Raw genomic sequence first — 16,583 nt, 5'->3', positions numbered from 1 at the left:
CGTGACGTCATGTAAACAAACTCAAAAAGTAATACTACATCTGAAAGTTAAAAAAATAAAAATTAACACACATTTACATTATAAACACATTGTTTACCTCACACCCTCCCAAAACTACCCAAATAAAATGTTTAATATAAAAAAAAAAAAAACATTACAATAAAAAAAAAAACATGTAAATATTTACCTAAGGGTCTAAACTTTTTAAATATCAATGTAAAGATGAAATATTTCTATATTTTTTTTATTCTAAACTTGTAAATAGTGATAGATGCAAAACGGAAAAAATGCACCTTTATTTCCAAATAAAATATTGTCGCCATACATCGTTATAGGGACATAATTTTAACGGTGTAATAAATGGGACATATGGGCAAATACAATACGTGAGTTTTAATTATGGAGGCATGTATTATTTTAAAACTATAATGACTGAAAACTGAGAAATAATGCATTTTTTCCGTTTTTTTCTTATTCTTCCTGTTAAAATGCATTTACAGTAAAGTGGCTCTTAGCAAAATGTACCCCCCAAAGAAAGCCTAATTGGTGACAGAAAAAACAAGATATAGATCAGTTCATTGTGATAAGTAGTGATAAAGTTATAGGCTAATTAATGGGAGGTGAACATTGCTCGGATGCATAAAGTGAAAACGACTGAAGGCTGAAGTGGTTAAAGACACCATGCTTGACCTGACTGAGGAGGAATGGAGTGGCTGAGGGTAAGCAGTTTGTTTGTCACAGACTCACAGCCAGTCAGGGTGCTATTGTGTTGAGCTGCAGCATGTCATGTGAGAACAGTAAATGAAGCAGAGTAAATTGTTGGGTGTTGTGCGATTATACCCAATCGAGGGAAGGGTGGTGGGGTGGGGGGGGGGATGCATCCTCACAAGTTGAGGGCCTTCTTGAAGATGTTGAAGTGGGGGGAAGCCCTTCCTTCTTTTCACACTGCAAGAAACCCAAAGCACTCCACTCATCTATCAATTTGTTCTGGTTTCAGCTATGGATCCCCCAGATACTGGAAATACCACATCAACTATTTGTTCTGATGGAGACTGTGGACCTATAATGTCTACACCCCCAATAGCCATGGAATCTACAACTGGTAAAGCTTTTTTTTACTATAACATAAGCAAGGTTGTCAATTACATATGAATTTAGACATCATTTAATGCGGTAACAGATTAGTTAGAATAGGTAGAGTTTTTGTGATTGGAGTAAATTGTATTGCTATATGCCTCTGACTCTCATCCCTCAGGCACCTATTTTTTACTGAAGTGAAGATATGGAAACCCTGACCTCTCATTTATTATATTTATTTTCACTTTTTGCAAAAATCAAAACTTACAAAAACCGTCCCTTTCTAAGCAAAAAGATAAACAGAATTAAATTCCAGTTTTCACCAGAGCCCTGTACTCACTTATTAATATTTTATTCTTTCAGATGTGACAACCCCAAATGGTGAAAATAATACATCGGTTAACTGTACTGAGGGAGATTGTACAAATGCCACTACTACTGTTACTACTCCATTGCTAACAACCCCAACAACCATCTCTGGTAAAGCATTGTTTGTTTGTTTGTTTGTTTTTTCTTTATTTTTTTTATAAGATTTTATCTATATATTATATTTGATAAAAATGATCCATTGTATAGAAAATTGATAGGATTTGTTTTTTTTTATTCATTCGAGTAATCTGATCAAATTTCCTGTTTTTATTTGATAAAAGAAGATCGGGAGTGTTGTATTTTTCTGATCAATTTACCATATTTTTGGGAAGTCGCTCACACACCTAGGTTTAGAGGGCAAAAAACATGAAAAAAAATCTCTCTCTCTCTGTTCTCCCCCAATCATTGTCCTCCTGTGTCCCTTTCTGTCCACCATGTGTCCCCTTCTGTCCCACTGTGTCCTCTTGTGTGTCCCCCTGTGTCCCTTCCTGTTCCCCATGTCCTCATGTGTGCCTCCCTCTGTTCTCCTGTGCCATTCTCCTGTCCCCCTGTGTCCCCTTCTGCTCCCCTGTGTGGTCATGTGTATCCCTCTGTGTCCCCTCCGGTCCCCCTGTGTTGTCCTGTGTGTCCCCCTGTGTCCTCTACTGCTGCCCTTGCCCTGTGGCACCCTCTTGTCCCCCTATGTCCCTTCCTATTGCCTTGTGTGGTTCTGTGTCCCTGCCTGTGTCCCCTCCGATCCTCCTGTGTAGTCCTGTGTGCCCCCTCTGATCCCCCTGTGTGGTCCTTCAGACTCCACGTGCCTGCCCTGCCCTCCTATTTAAAAACAATTAGCAGCAGCATGGCTTACCTTACCAGTGATTCCAGCAAAAATCAGCAGACCTCTCATTTCCCGTGTGGCTCACCATAGTGAAGGCTTCTGCTTATCACTAGGCCTACACCTTCATTAGGAGAATATGCTATGGAAGGGACCCCAGAAAGCTTCTGGGGGCTGGAGAAAGCCCCCAGAAATCTTTTTTTTTTGCCTCATGTCTCCTTTAAGTGAAAATATTGGTTGCAGTAAACATCATTGTTTATCAAAAAGGAGTGGAGATTTTGTAATGCTGACCTCCGCTGGTATCTATCCTTGGAAGATCTCTGTAGAATTTTATTTTTAATGATAACATACATTTTTTTAAAAAGATAACTTTTTACAAGTAATGCCCTTCAGCAACTTTTTATGTAAAAAGATTGGTGAAATAGAACTTCAGTTGCCAGCAGACCACATATTAATATTTTCCTTTTTTTTTCAGCGGTAACAGACCCAATTGCTGAAAATACCACATTTATCTCTTGTGCTGATGGATCCTGTGCAAATGTTACTACAACATTAACTCTAACAACCACAGTAGCAACTTGGGGAAAGTATTGCTAATTTATAAAGATGTCTTCCTATAATATTTTGCGTTCAGTTACTGTTTTAAACGTGTAAAACAACGACATTTCAGATTTATTCACTAAAACAATATGACTCGGGTAATTTAACCACTTGAGGATACAGTGTCTGTAGCCCCTTAAAGGGAACGAAAGTTACACTAAGGTCACCAGTTTAGCTTACCTTGGGCTTCTGTGCCAGCGTGCCCATCTGAAAGCTGCAGGTGTGGCCTACTGTGGTTAGCTTACCTTGGGCTTCTGTGGCCTCCTGTGGTTAGCTTACCTTGGGCTTCTGTGCCAACATGCCCATCTGAAAGCTGCAGGTGTGGCCCTGGGCACAGCGGCTGAAGAGGGATGAGCGTAAAGACAGCAAGGGACCAGGGTGAATACAGAGGGCTGGAAGAAGCTCCCGGTAAGTTAAACTGGCCATCTTTACTTTACCTTCGGTACCTTTTAAGGACTAGAGGTTTTTTATTTTTCTAAAAATCAAGCTGTCATCACCATGATTTAACATCGCCATCACAGTAATTACGGGGTCAGAAGCTGATGAAATTTTCCCAGCCAATGAATATGGAATGTGATACTTATTATTGTATCGTTTGTACCAACATGTCTGCACCCTCTACCAATAAATCTTAGATCTGGAACTGAAAAGGCATAATTCTGGGATGTGATAAAACATACAGTTAATAGCCAACATCAATGGCACACGTCCCAAGGCAAACTGTACAAGACATGTCTGGTTTACAAATAAGATAGCTTATTGTGTAGATTTAATTTGACAATGAAGAGTGTGTTTTTACTTTCATTATTATGACCATCGTATTTTTCGGACTATAAGACGCTCCTGACCATAAGACGCACCTAGGTTTAGAGGACAAAAACCAGGGGGAAAAATATATATACTAAACCTGGTGCATCCATGGTGAAGGGGCATCTTGTGGAATATGCCCCCTTTGTATCTCACACCCCCTTGTACCTCTTGTGTCTCCCTGTGTCCTCCTCTGTCCCGACTGTGTCCTGCCTGTGTCATCCTCTATGCCCAGTTGTGTCTATCTGTGTCCTCCTCTGCATGGGCACAGTACAAGGAGTCCCCGACATTGCGGCGGTTTGGAGGTTCATATTGACAGACGTTATCATGTCAGGAACTCCCTGCATTTGGACCATAAGATGCAGTGACTTCCTCCCCCACACACTTTTGGGGGACGAAAAGTGAGTCTTATAGTCCAAAAAATACAGTAATTTATTTTTTTAACAAGAACATGTGATTTGCATGAACAAATGTTGTGCATATTTACAAAAAAGAATGCACCAAACTGAAAGATTATTTTTTCTTTGAAGTATCTACTAACCTATTTTCTTGTTATATGAGTGCCTAGCTACAGGCTGATGAAGAGTTCACTAGTTATGTACACACACTCTTAAAATGTTACTTCTTAAAATATGAACCATGTTTATTTTAGGATTGTAAAGATCCTTGCGAAGATTTGCATTAAAATGAAAACATAATTTTCTCTCTTCGGAAAAATCAATTTTGTACAAAAATGCAAATTTTTTCCCAAAAAGATGGAATTCAATTTGGTACCCAGCACTGTATTAAGGTACCAATGTTTTCTTCTTTCAGCCATGACAACTGCAAATGTTGAAAATACCACAGAAGTTACTGATGCTAATGAAGACTATTCAAATGTCACTTTATTACCTTCAAATGTCACCTCCGGTACAGCTTTTTTATAAACATTTCTTGCTATCAAATTTTTATGAAGTCATTGATATGTACATGTATACATTGACAGTTCAGGCAGATGCCTAGTTACAAAGTAAAGGAATCGCTTGTGAGGAAGATAACTGTGTATGTTTACTGATTGTCACATTTCCGTGAAAGCTTTCACTTTGTCATTTACCTAGACCTTATTGAATGCAAAGAAAGCTAAGGTAGTGTCATCCGTACAGCGACGGTGCCCAGGGTAATACATATTTTGTGATATGTTACAACATACACTTCCCACCAGCTCAAAAATAGTTGACAGAAGTCAAAATGTGTTTGCAGGCAAACTGCATAAAACATGTCCAGAATCCAGATAAGGAATGAGACAACTTATTGGACACATTTAATTTCACAGGGAAGCTAAAGTTAACTTTTTTCTTTGAGTGTGCATGATTAGAGTAAACTGCATTGTTTTATTTCTCTGACTGATTCTCCACTTCTGAAAATGAAGGCTAATTCTCACGTGGTGATCTTCCTGCAATCTCTGTTGCCCGAGGGATCTTCTTGTACCGATCCCTGCCAGGAGACAGATCCCTGATGACGCTGTACAGATGCATCATCAGTCAATGGCTTGTGACACATCTGTTGCTATGGAGGGGGTAGAGGGATGATGATGAGGGAGGTGCAATGGAGTGGTTTCCCTTGGACAGGGGAAAGAGGAGAACACTTCATTTGTATGGTGATCAGGAGTCGGTCTGATATTCCAGATTTTTAGGGATCACCGTGTGGCCACTGCTGATCTGGTGCCCTCATTCTCGGCCAAGGTGGCCGTTATCGTCCATCACAGCCGAGATCAGACCAGTATGGCTATGTAGCTTTAGATAGCCCCTTCAAAATTACCATATCCACTCACATATAAACCGACCCGTGTATAAGCCGAGGTACCCACATTTTCAACCAGAAACCAGGAAAAAGTGATTTACTCATCTATAAGCCCCCTCCTCAGTATAGTCCCCACCACTGTAGCCAGATGTGCGCCCAGTACAAGTCAGCTCCACTCCCCAGGATCATACAACTGTGTCTCAAGAAGCTACTAGATGGTATCATAGATATGAGACACAGTGAATGCCACACAGGAAGAATCCCCGATCATTGCACCGCTGACACGTTGCTTACACACTCCACTCCACAAGCAAGGACACAGATAGTCTTGAGCAGCGCACTCTGCACACTATACTGCAGGGGATTGGGGGGGGGGGGGGCACGGACATAGCAGGGAGCCAGCTGGCAGGAGCAGGATCACTAGTGCACAATCCTTACGCTCCTCTGCCAGTAACAAAACCTGCTCCACTGACTCGCATACAAGCCGAGGGGGTGACTTTTCAGCACATTTTGTATGCTTAAAAATTAGGCTTATATGCGAGTTTATACAGTTTTTGTTGAGCTCTCAATAAAAACTGGCTACAGGCTTTAACTTTACCAGCTCATAGTTGGAGAAGCAATCTATTGGATTTTGCATGACAAATCATTTGTGAAGCACCTCAAGTTTAATTCGTAAGTATGATCAAAATATATTAACACAAATGTGGTGCATATTTACAAATGAAATGGAAGAAAAATGTACTGGAAAGTAGGGGAGAATATTTCTTTTATGTATCTACTACCCCATTTTCTGGGCATAATACTGCATGATGATGAGGTTAGGGAGACTTAACTAGTTATTTGAATTTCAATTTTTTTATTTAATCCTAATCCTAATGCAGCAGCCACATTTATGGTTACATTGTAAATTAAACCACTTTCATAAAAATCAGGTTTGCACCTAAAAGTGCCCCCTTTCTCTACAAATGGATGAGTCAAATGGAATGTCAGTTACTACCAGAGCCCTATACTTACATTTCAACATTTCTTTTTTTTTCAGCCGTGAAAACCCCAAATGCTGAAACAACCACATTAGTTACTTGTTCTGATAGAGACTGTACAAATTTCACTACTCCATCTCCAACAACCACAGACACCTCTGGTAAAACATCCTTATTTTATAAATATTTCTTTCTATGGGTAACTTAAGAGGAAGCTCACCTACCTACAATTAGTAATTTTATTTGCACAACAGAATATGTAACCTATGAGTTTAATAATTCCAGTACATATCACAATCATGTCCATTGACTTTTGAAGCAATTAAAAGTTAACATTTATTACAAATCGATGAAATCAAACATAGGCTTTGAAAGCATAGATATATCCTTGCCAAATGCAGTCTGCAGACTCATGTACTATCATTCTTGCTAAATGCAGACTTATGTACTATCACTATACTGGGAAAAATACAAATGTGTATGTATTTATTTTGCAAACTAACAAGAAAATCCACTTGGAGCAGGCACCACTGATGTAATAAAACATCCCTTTATTAATCACATCAATAAAAGCAGCAGTACAACAAAGGCAGACCGCTGTTTCGAGCTACCATGCTCTTTCTCAAGTTGTCAAATCTGCAATACGTGCATTAACATTCCACCACTCAATATATACAATTCAATCACCAATCAGTGGTCAGCGTTTGAATAAACCAATGAACGTGCAGCAACAGCATAGAGGACCTGATGGGGAACTGTGCAAAGCCCAGTAAAACCCACCCCTTGAGGACAAACCACTCCCTCTATCTATATTGTCAAAATAAATACATTATAGAAGCTCACTTAGTATTAATAAAAGGTTTCCACGTCTCACCGCAGCTGTCGCTGTGCACAGGAGGGACCCTAGCTCCGTTATCAAAGCGGAATAGGTGATACTCTCTCGAGTCGCCGCCGACCAATCAGCGGCCTCAACCATCCGCCTATCCGCATAGACATCAGGTCGAATGGCGACCAATCAGCATTCACTAACATCGCAGCCACTCAATGGCTCGGACGTCACGCAGCCTCCAAGTATGTATCCAATAGGCGGCGCATGTGTACCATGCCGCCGCCAGCCAATAATATCCATCTCCTCTCAGCGCGGCAAATAGCCACGCTCAGTGAGAGGGCCACACCTCTTCCCGTCCGCAACCAATGCGCATCAAATACAATGCTAAACCGTCCAATAAGGACAATGTCGCGCAAAAAAATGCCTATCAACAACAAGGAAACACTTCCTTTTGTGATCACCTAGGCAACCATAAACGACGCAGAAGGACAGATCATAGTCCAGATTTAAACCTCCACTACCCAGAGTATCTAATTTTCTAGTCCAGAATGCCTCACGTCTAGACAGTTCTTTGTCCCGATCACGCCCTCCCCCCAACCAATGGGAACCCCATCAATAATTTGGACCCTCAACTGTGAGACATTATGGCCTGCCTCGGCAAAGTGTCTAGCTACCACCTGTGTCATATCCCTGTTCCTAATGGCTAACTTATGCGATGAGAGTCTCACCTTGAGAGCCTTTGTGGTGGCCCTGCCCACAAACAAAAAATGTCATCGATGTACCTCCACCAGCATTTAGCATGCTGGTGGAAAAGTACATCGGTATAAATGAGTGATTCCTCAAACAAACACATAAAAAGATTTGCATAGGACGGGGCCACGTTCGACCCCATCGCCGTTCCCCTCTGCTGAACATAAAAGTTATCCTCAAATTTGAAATAGTTGTAATGCAGTACAATTTTCAGAAGTTCAAGAAGAAAAAACCTTTGCTTAACTGAAAGATCAAGATGGGTCATTAAGTACCAATCAACAGCCTCTACACCCCCATCATGTGGGATGGAGGTGTAGAGGCTTTCAACATCCAATGTGACCAAAAGAGTGTCACCATCGATGTCACCAACCCCTCTCAACCTCTCAAGAAAAGAGGAGGTATCCCTAACATAGGAATCCAAACCCACTATGATAGGCTGCAACACCTTATCGAGATATTGTGCCAATGGAACAAAAATAGAGTCCACGCCGGACACAATCGGGCGGCCCGGCGGGGACTACAGATTCTTGTGAATTTTTGGCAACGTATAGAAGCTAGGAGTGACCGGATGTTCCTTGACCAAAAATTTAGCAAGCTTATCATCAATTACGTCATCAACAAGGGCAGTTTCAATCAATGCTTTTATTTTAACTGCAATTGCCCCAACAGGATCCCTGTCAACCCTTTTATACACTGCTATCTGAGTTAATTGTCCCAAGATCTAATTTCTATAGTAGTCAGCATCAAGCACTACTACTGCCCCTTCCTTTATCCGCGGGGTGAATGATAATGTCTTTTCATTTTCCAAAGCCTTCAAAGCCCCCAATTCCTTCTTGGTTAAGTTCAAACTAACCCTATATTGTGGGAACCGTGATTCAATGCTCTTCACATCATCATTTACTTTTGATATAAAAAGATCCACCAAAGCATTAGCTGGAGGCATAAATGAACTTTTCACACGCAATCCACTAGAGGACAGCGTAAGTTTGTCCGCATCATCACATTGTCCCTCAATGGAAGGAGCTGGTAAGGTACTAAAAAAGGCCTTAAGTCTAATATTTCTATAGAATCTAAATAACTCCTGCTCGAGCTGAAAAAAATTGGGTTGATTCGTGGGACTAAATCCCAGTCCATAATTCAAAAGTTTCTCCTCTACAACAGACAGTTGTTGCCCAGAGATCTTTACCACTAAACTCTGAGGTGAATTTACTTCCTCTGACGCAAGGTCATCTGACAGTTCTGACTTAGTTGACCTTTTCTGCCGGTCCCTTTGTTGTTGGCGTTGGTAGCTGGCCCCGCCTCTGCGTTTCCTCCTCCTCCCGGAGATGAATCCCTCTACTCCGGTAAAAAATCTGTATCTGATGAGTTAGGAGCAGAATTGCCAGACTCTGGCCTACCACCTCTGGGAATCTTGGGCCTTCCTCTTGGTCGTCTGGAATTGGCTGGGGCCATTTTTTGCCAAGAATACACATAGCCTGTTTGGTAGTCTGACACATCCCGATTATATTTAGATCTCTTGGTTTCCTCAACCGATTTCCTATGAGCCTCTAACTTTTTCTCAAAATTCTCTATAGAGAGTTTCATCTCCTCCTCGGGAAGCAGAGCTCTCAATTGGCTAGTGATATCCAATATTTTCACATCTAGAGCTGGCAACTCATGATGAACTGTGTTAATCATATGTAACATGGCGTCAAAAGAAGCTTTGTTGAAAATGCGTTCTCAAATAGAGCAAATTCACTCAGAATGCCCTTTGTCTCCACTTTTAACACCTGTATTACACAAATCACTGGTGAGATTCGAAAACATTGGCATCTGTTTAGGGAAGCCTTCCCCAGGGTTCCAGAGTTCCGCTACCCCCCTTTGTCATCCTTTAAGAGAGCACCCACGATTAGGGACAAATTAGTACACACGAGGGCCAGGACATCTAAACCTAGAGAAGGCAAGAAGGGTACATACCCTTGTCTTAGCTGCCACCTTTGCAATTCCATAATCAAGGGAGATGTCTATAGACCTCCCTCTAAGGGCACACCTTTTGTGATCAGAGAACATTATGATTGTAATTCAACGTATGTTATTTACTTACTTAAGTGTCCTTGTGGACAAGCCTATGTGGGTAAAACCACAAAGGCTCTCAAGGTGAGACTCTCATCGCATAAGTCAGCCATTAGGAACAGGGATATGACACAGGTGGTAGCTAGACACTTTGCCGAGGCAGGCCATAATGTCTCACAGTTGAGGGTCCAAATTATTGATGGGGTTCCCATTGGTAGGGGGGAGGGCATGATCGGGACAAAGAACTGTCTAGACGTGAGGCATTCTGGACTAGAAAATTAGATACTCTGGGTAGTGGAGGTTTAAATCTGGACTATGATCTGTCCTTCTGTGTCTGAAAGGCGCTGGTGTTCAGGTGGCATGTTCAAGATTATCTTTTTTAATTGTGTTAATTTTACATTTTAAGGCCAGTGTGAGGCGTTTGATTTTGGTTCATTTGAAGGTGCATTATATTTAAGTCAAAATATAGAAGAATTGGGGTCTGGTTGCCTGATTGTTAACATGCCCCCCCTTTTAGTATATTGAGATAGGTAGGCGATTTACAAACTGCAGTTGTGGCTGTGCTTATGGAGGACCTTACATTTTGTTTATGGTTGCCTAGGTGATCACACAAGGAAGTGTTTCCTTGTTGTTGATAGGCATTTTTTTTGTGTGACATCGTCTTTATTGGACGCTTTAGCATTGTATTTGATGCGCATTGGTTGCGGACGGGAGGAGGCGTGGCCCTCTCACTGAGCGTGGCTATTTGCTGAGAGGTGATGGATATTATTGGCTGGCGGCGGCATGCTACACATGCGCCGCCTATTGGATGCATACTTGGAGGCTGTGTGACGTCCGAGCCATTGAGTGGCTGCGATGTTAGTGAATGCTGATTGGTCGCCATTCGACCTGATGTCTATGCGGATAGGCGGATGGTTAATGACTGCTGATTGGTCGGCGGCGACTCGAGAGAGTATCACCTATTCCGCTTTGATAACGGAGCTGGGGTCCCTCCTGTGCACAGCGACAACTGCGGTGAGACATGGCAACCTTTTATTAATGCTAAGTGAGCTTCTATAATGTATTTATTTTGACAATATAGAGGGAGTGGTTTGTCCTCAAGGGGTGAGTTTTACTGGGCTTTGCACAGTTCCCCATCTATGCTGTTGCTGCACGTTCATTGGTTTATTCAAACGCTGACCACTGATTGGTGTTTGTATTGTATATATTGAGTGGTGGAATGTTAATGCACGTATTGCAGATTTGACAACTTGAGAAAGAGCATGGTAGCTCAAAACAGCGGTCTGTCGTTGTTGTACTGCTGCTTTTATTGATGTGATTAATAAAGGGATGTTTTATTACATCAGTGGTGCCTGCTCCAAGTGGATTTTCTGAAGTAACAGCTCCAGTGGTGTGGAATGCTGTAAGCTTGGGCACACATCTGTCTCCTTACATGGGTGCTGATCCAAACTTCCTTTGCTCCTATTGCAAACTAACAAGAAAATATTCGCATTGAAGTGGGGTACCCTACTCATAAAAATATATTAAGTTACTTGACAAATGCAATCACTATAAATGCAACAATTCAGAGGTTTCTGTGTGCGAGAGTTTCTGGAATTGTCAAATCTATAGTGATAGTAGATTAGGAATGTGACAACGTATTGCACATTATGGCATTCACAATGGCAAATATCTTTTCCCCTTGCTTTATTCCCCCAAAAACTTGTGGCATCGTAAGTTTTCATGAACAAGTTTGGTGTATATTTAAAAATTAAAAGTGAGAAAAAACATGTATCCAAGTGCACAAGTAAAGATTATGTTTCATTGAGTATCTAGTGTCCCATGTTTTGGGCACATAACTGACTGATTATGGGGTTGTGTGGTTATTTTGGGGGTTATTAGATTATGGGGTTATTAGTTATTTACATCAAAGCTCAGAATTTTTTTTTTCCATCTGCTTCAACTTGTTATGAAAGTAGCTGCAATATTTATCTCTTTAATTTTACCAGCTTGTAGCTAGAAAAGCAATCTCTTTTTTAGCAAAAATCAGATTCCCGTAGTAAGTTTAGTCCAATCACAAAATTCTATTTTTCCGAATTCTATTTTTCCGATTTCTGGGGGGTTTTTTTGTAATTTTTTTGCATTCTCTGACGCAAAACATGATAAATAAAATATTCCTTGGAAATTGAAAAAAATGGAAAATTGGAAATGGGAAAAACAGAAAATAGGAAATCGGAAAATCAGAAATGGAAACAAACGGGAATTGGAAATTGGCCTTGGCAAAAATCTGAATTTCCACAGAATTGAAAATGGGCATTTCTGACCATCCCTACTCTTATTATATTGATTTCTATGCTTGAGACAAACCATGTTTACAAAAAAGAACCTCCCCGGGGCAACACCTATAATATTACTATGCTATGTATTGTAAAATTGAGTGTTTCTGCAAAGTATCATGTTAATTGTATACTCTGTTTTGAGACCAGCTAATTTAATGAAGATCTTCTATAGTTGCTGTCTTACGCTGTGAATATACGATGCGTTTCTGCCACTCAATTTTCCGCTCGATCATTTTTGCCGCTCGATTCTCTACTCGATTCTCTTATTTTCCGCTCGTTTTTTTTATCTTTTTTCACCACTTCTATCACAAATTGAGCGGCAAAACGATGGAACAGGAGATCGGACATGTCAGACATTATCTATCGAACCATCGATCTGCAGCAGAAACAAATCGTGTATTCCCAGCATTAGATAGCTGAAGGTGATACCTGCTGAGTTGTCTATGGACTTGTTTACTTACTGAAACAATGGCCTAGCTGGAAATTTCTGTTGCCTCAGATAAGACCTATTGTGATCTAGGCTGTTCTGGAAGCTTCTGTGTAATGCCTATAAGAGCCAGGTGGCTGTGTTTAGTCAGAATTGTGCTGGGGTTGTGGATGGGCAGATCTGCTATATATTATTTGATGGAGTCTTGGAGTGTTACTAGTGCGTGATATGAAGGTTTACTACTGCTTGAGATGGAATAAAGGAGATATCTTCAAACTATCGGTCTGCTCGTGATGTATGGATACTCTTATCGCCACCCCCACCCCCTTTTTTTTTGTTGCAAGAAGATCAGTGACAAAAAAAAAAAATCAGTTGCCAGCAGAGCTTTGAATTCACCTCCTGTCGATATCTTTTTTTAGCCATGACAACCCCAAATACATATACATTTATATATGACAGTTTATATATATAGATGAACTAAAACAATAAGAAGTGGGTAATTAAAGAGGATGATGAACTGCTTATAACAGAAATTATAATTCTGTAAAGGATGCAATTTATACATGTCATGGCATATACAAATTTAATTAAAGTAGCTTCAACTCTACTCCGTTTTCTGTTCTATAAAAAAAGGTGTCCAGTTACATCTGACTTATTTTTTTAATAACATAATGCAAATGATCTTGTATACATTACAGAATTCACTGCTTATGACCTTACAGCTTTCAATACATTTCGATCTAATACACCAGGTTATCATTCACAGAATTTCTAATACATACAGAGAATCTTGAGTATTAAGTATTTTTTTGTTTATTTTCTGGGGGTTTAAAGGGCATTTTATCTACAAGGGGTGAAAACATCACCTTAAGGGCTTTGCAATGACACAGTAAAACAGGGTTCAAATCTCGTCTCTTCCTAACCTGCACCTATTTAGTTAGGAGACCTTGAGCAAGACTCCCTAATACTGCTACTACCTATGGAGCATGCCCTAGTGGCTGCAGCACTGGCTCTTTGAGCCCGCCAGGAGAAAATCACAATATAAATGTTCTTGTCTTGTGGAAAAAAAGTGTATTGAATAAGGGGCACAATTTGGAACTGATTAAAAGTATGTTGAGATGTGCTACAACCCAGGAACACTTTCACTCAGGTCATATGTAGCCAACATCAATCAAACATGTTCCAATCACACTTTCACAACAAGTATAGTTAAGGAAAGTGGCAACGTATTATACAAATGTTCAGCGAGCAGTGTCCATTTGCATTTATTATTTGTTTTAATAAAAAAAAGCTAGAATTTCATACGGTTTTATGATCAAGAAGGTAAGTGAAATAGAAGGTAAGTTGCCAACAGAACATTGTACTCACATATCAATGTTTTCTTCTTTCAGTTGTGGCAATCACAAGTGCTGAAAATACCACATCAGTAATTACTTGTGCTGACGGCAACTGTCCAAATGTCACCACTTCACCTCCAACAATTAAAATAACCACCTCTGGTAAAGCATTGTTTAGTTGAAGACTTTTTCTATTTAATGTTAATTAAGTCACTGTCACAAACATGTATAAACTGACTGTTTAGACAGGCACAACCCGTTGTATCGGGCCCGGTGTGAGTCATGGAGAGAATCCGAAGACATAACAACAAAGGTTGTTAAGTAATACCTTAAATGACTATAGGCCCATCCACACGTTGGATTTTTCTGAACGACCGGTCGTTTGAACGTCCCGTCGTTCAGTCATTCGCACGTCAAATCCGACGTGTGTAAAGACTATCGTTCGCGTGATAAGAGTGGCGGATCGCTGGAAACCAGTCTTATCACACGAACGATAGTCTGTACACAAGTCGAATTTTGACGTGCGAACGACTGAACGACGGGACGTTCAAACGAACCGTCGTTCAGAAAAATCCGACGTGTGTATGGGCCTTAAGGCTTCAATTCATCAAGCATTACTACATTCGGTAATGCTAAAAACAGCTGACTTTATTAAGCACTTGTTGACAATGTCAATTCATCAAAGCTGTTACCGGATGAAAAAGCTGAAATTACCGAGCAGTAAGGTAAATTACCGACTTGTGCGGTAAATACCTCAACACATGTCAGTAAATGTCAATTCATTAATGTTACAGCATTCGGTAACACACAGAATCATGTGCGGGGATTACCTCCAGCTCTCCTCTGTCGGTAGATAGCTTTGAATACCTTCCGTGTGGATGTCCCCATGATTGATAAGAGCAGGCAGCCAATAGAAAGAGTCCCTGTCTCCTGCAAGTGCCGCTGAAAGGTTGCACAGGCTTCTCAGGTTGAACGAGCTTTTCGACCCCCCCCCCCCCCCCCCCTAGGCTGCTTAGCAGAGAGAAAAGAACAAAATATTTTCCTGGCACCCTTCGGTAGTGTAACCCCTTGAGTGCCTCTTTGAATATGCAGAGATACTAGTGGGAGCTGGTGGGGAAATGACCTAAGCAAGACATGTGTAATCTTTCTTGGCAGTTGATCAAAGCTGTGGCAAGTAAATAGAAATGTTAAAGGCCCATACACACGTCGGATTTCCGCGAACGACGGGTCGTTTGAACATCCCGTCGTTCCGTTGTTCGCCCGCTAAATCGGGCGTGTGTACAGACTATCGTTCGTTTGATAAGAGTGAGTTTGAGCGATCCGGCGGATCGCTGGAAACCAGTCTTATCACGCGAACGATAGTCTGTACACACGCCCGATTTAGCGGGCGAACGACGGGACGTTCAAACGACCCGTCGTTCGCGGAAATCCGACGTGTGTATGGGCCTTAAGACTAGAGTTGGGCCGAACGGTTCGCCTGCGAACGGTTCCATGCGAACTTCAGTGGTTCGCGTTCGCTACCCGCAGGCGAACCTTTGCGGAAGTTCGGTTCGCCCCATAATGCACATGGAGGGTCAACTTTGACCCTCTACATCACAGTCAGCAGGCTCAGTGTAGCCAATTAGGCTACACTAGCCCCTGGAGCCCCACCCCCCCTTATATAAGGCAGGCAGCGGCGGCCATTACGGTCACTCGTGTGCTGCCTGCGTTAGTGAGAGTAGGGCGAGCTGCTGCAGACTGTCTCTCAGGGAAAGATTAGTTAGGCTTAACTTGTTCCTGTCTGGCTGCATACCTGTTCTGTGAACCCACCACTGCATACCTGTGCTGTGAACCCACCACTGCATACCTGTGCTGTGAACCCACCACTGCATACCTGTGCTGTGAACCCACCACTGCATACCTGTGCTGTGAACCCACCACTGCATACCTTTTCAGTGAACCTGCCACTGCATACCTGTTCTGTTCAGTGGACCCGCCACTGTATACCTGTTCATTGAACCCACCACTGCATACCTGTGCTGTGAACCCACCACTGCATACCTGTTCTGTGAACCCACCACTGCATACCTGTTCAGTGAACCCGCCACTGCATACCTGTTCTGTTCAGTGGACCCGCCACTGTATACCTGTTCAGTGAACCCGCCACTGCATACCTGTTCTGTTCAGTGGACCCGCCACTGTATACCTGTTCAGTGAACCCGCCACTGCATACCTGTTGTGTTCAGTGAACCTGCCACTGCATACCTGTTCTGTGAACCCGCCACTGTATACCTGTTCTGTTTAGTGAACCCGCCACTGTATACCTGTTCTGTTTAGTGAACCCGCCACTGCATACCTGTTCTGTTCAGTGGACCCGCCACTGTATACCTGTTCAGTGAACCCGCCACTGTATACCTGTTCTGTTTAGTGAACCCGCCACTGTATACCTGTTCTGTTTAGTGAAC

Source organism: Hyperolius riggenbachi, chromosome 3 (genome assembly GCF_040937935.1).
Source record: "Hyperolius riggenbachi isolate aHypRig1 chromosome 3, aHypRig1.pri, whole genome shotgun sequence".
Classification (NCBI taxonomy): domain Eukaryota; kingdom Metazoa; phylum Chordata; class Amphibia; order Anura; family Hyperoliidae; genus Hyperolius; species Hyperolius riggenbachi.
Note: the sequence above shows the minus strand (reverse complement) of the source record.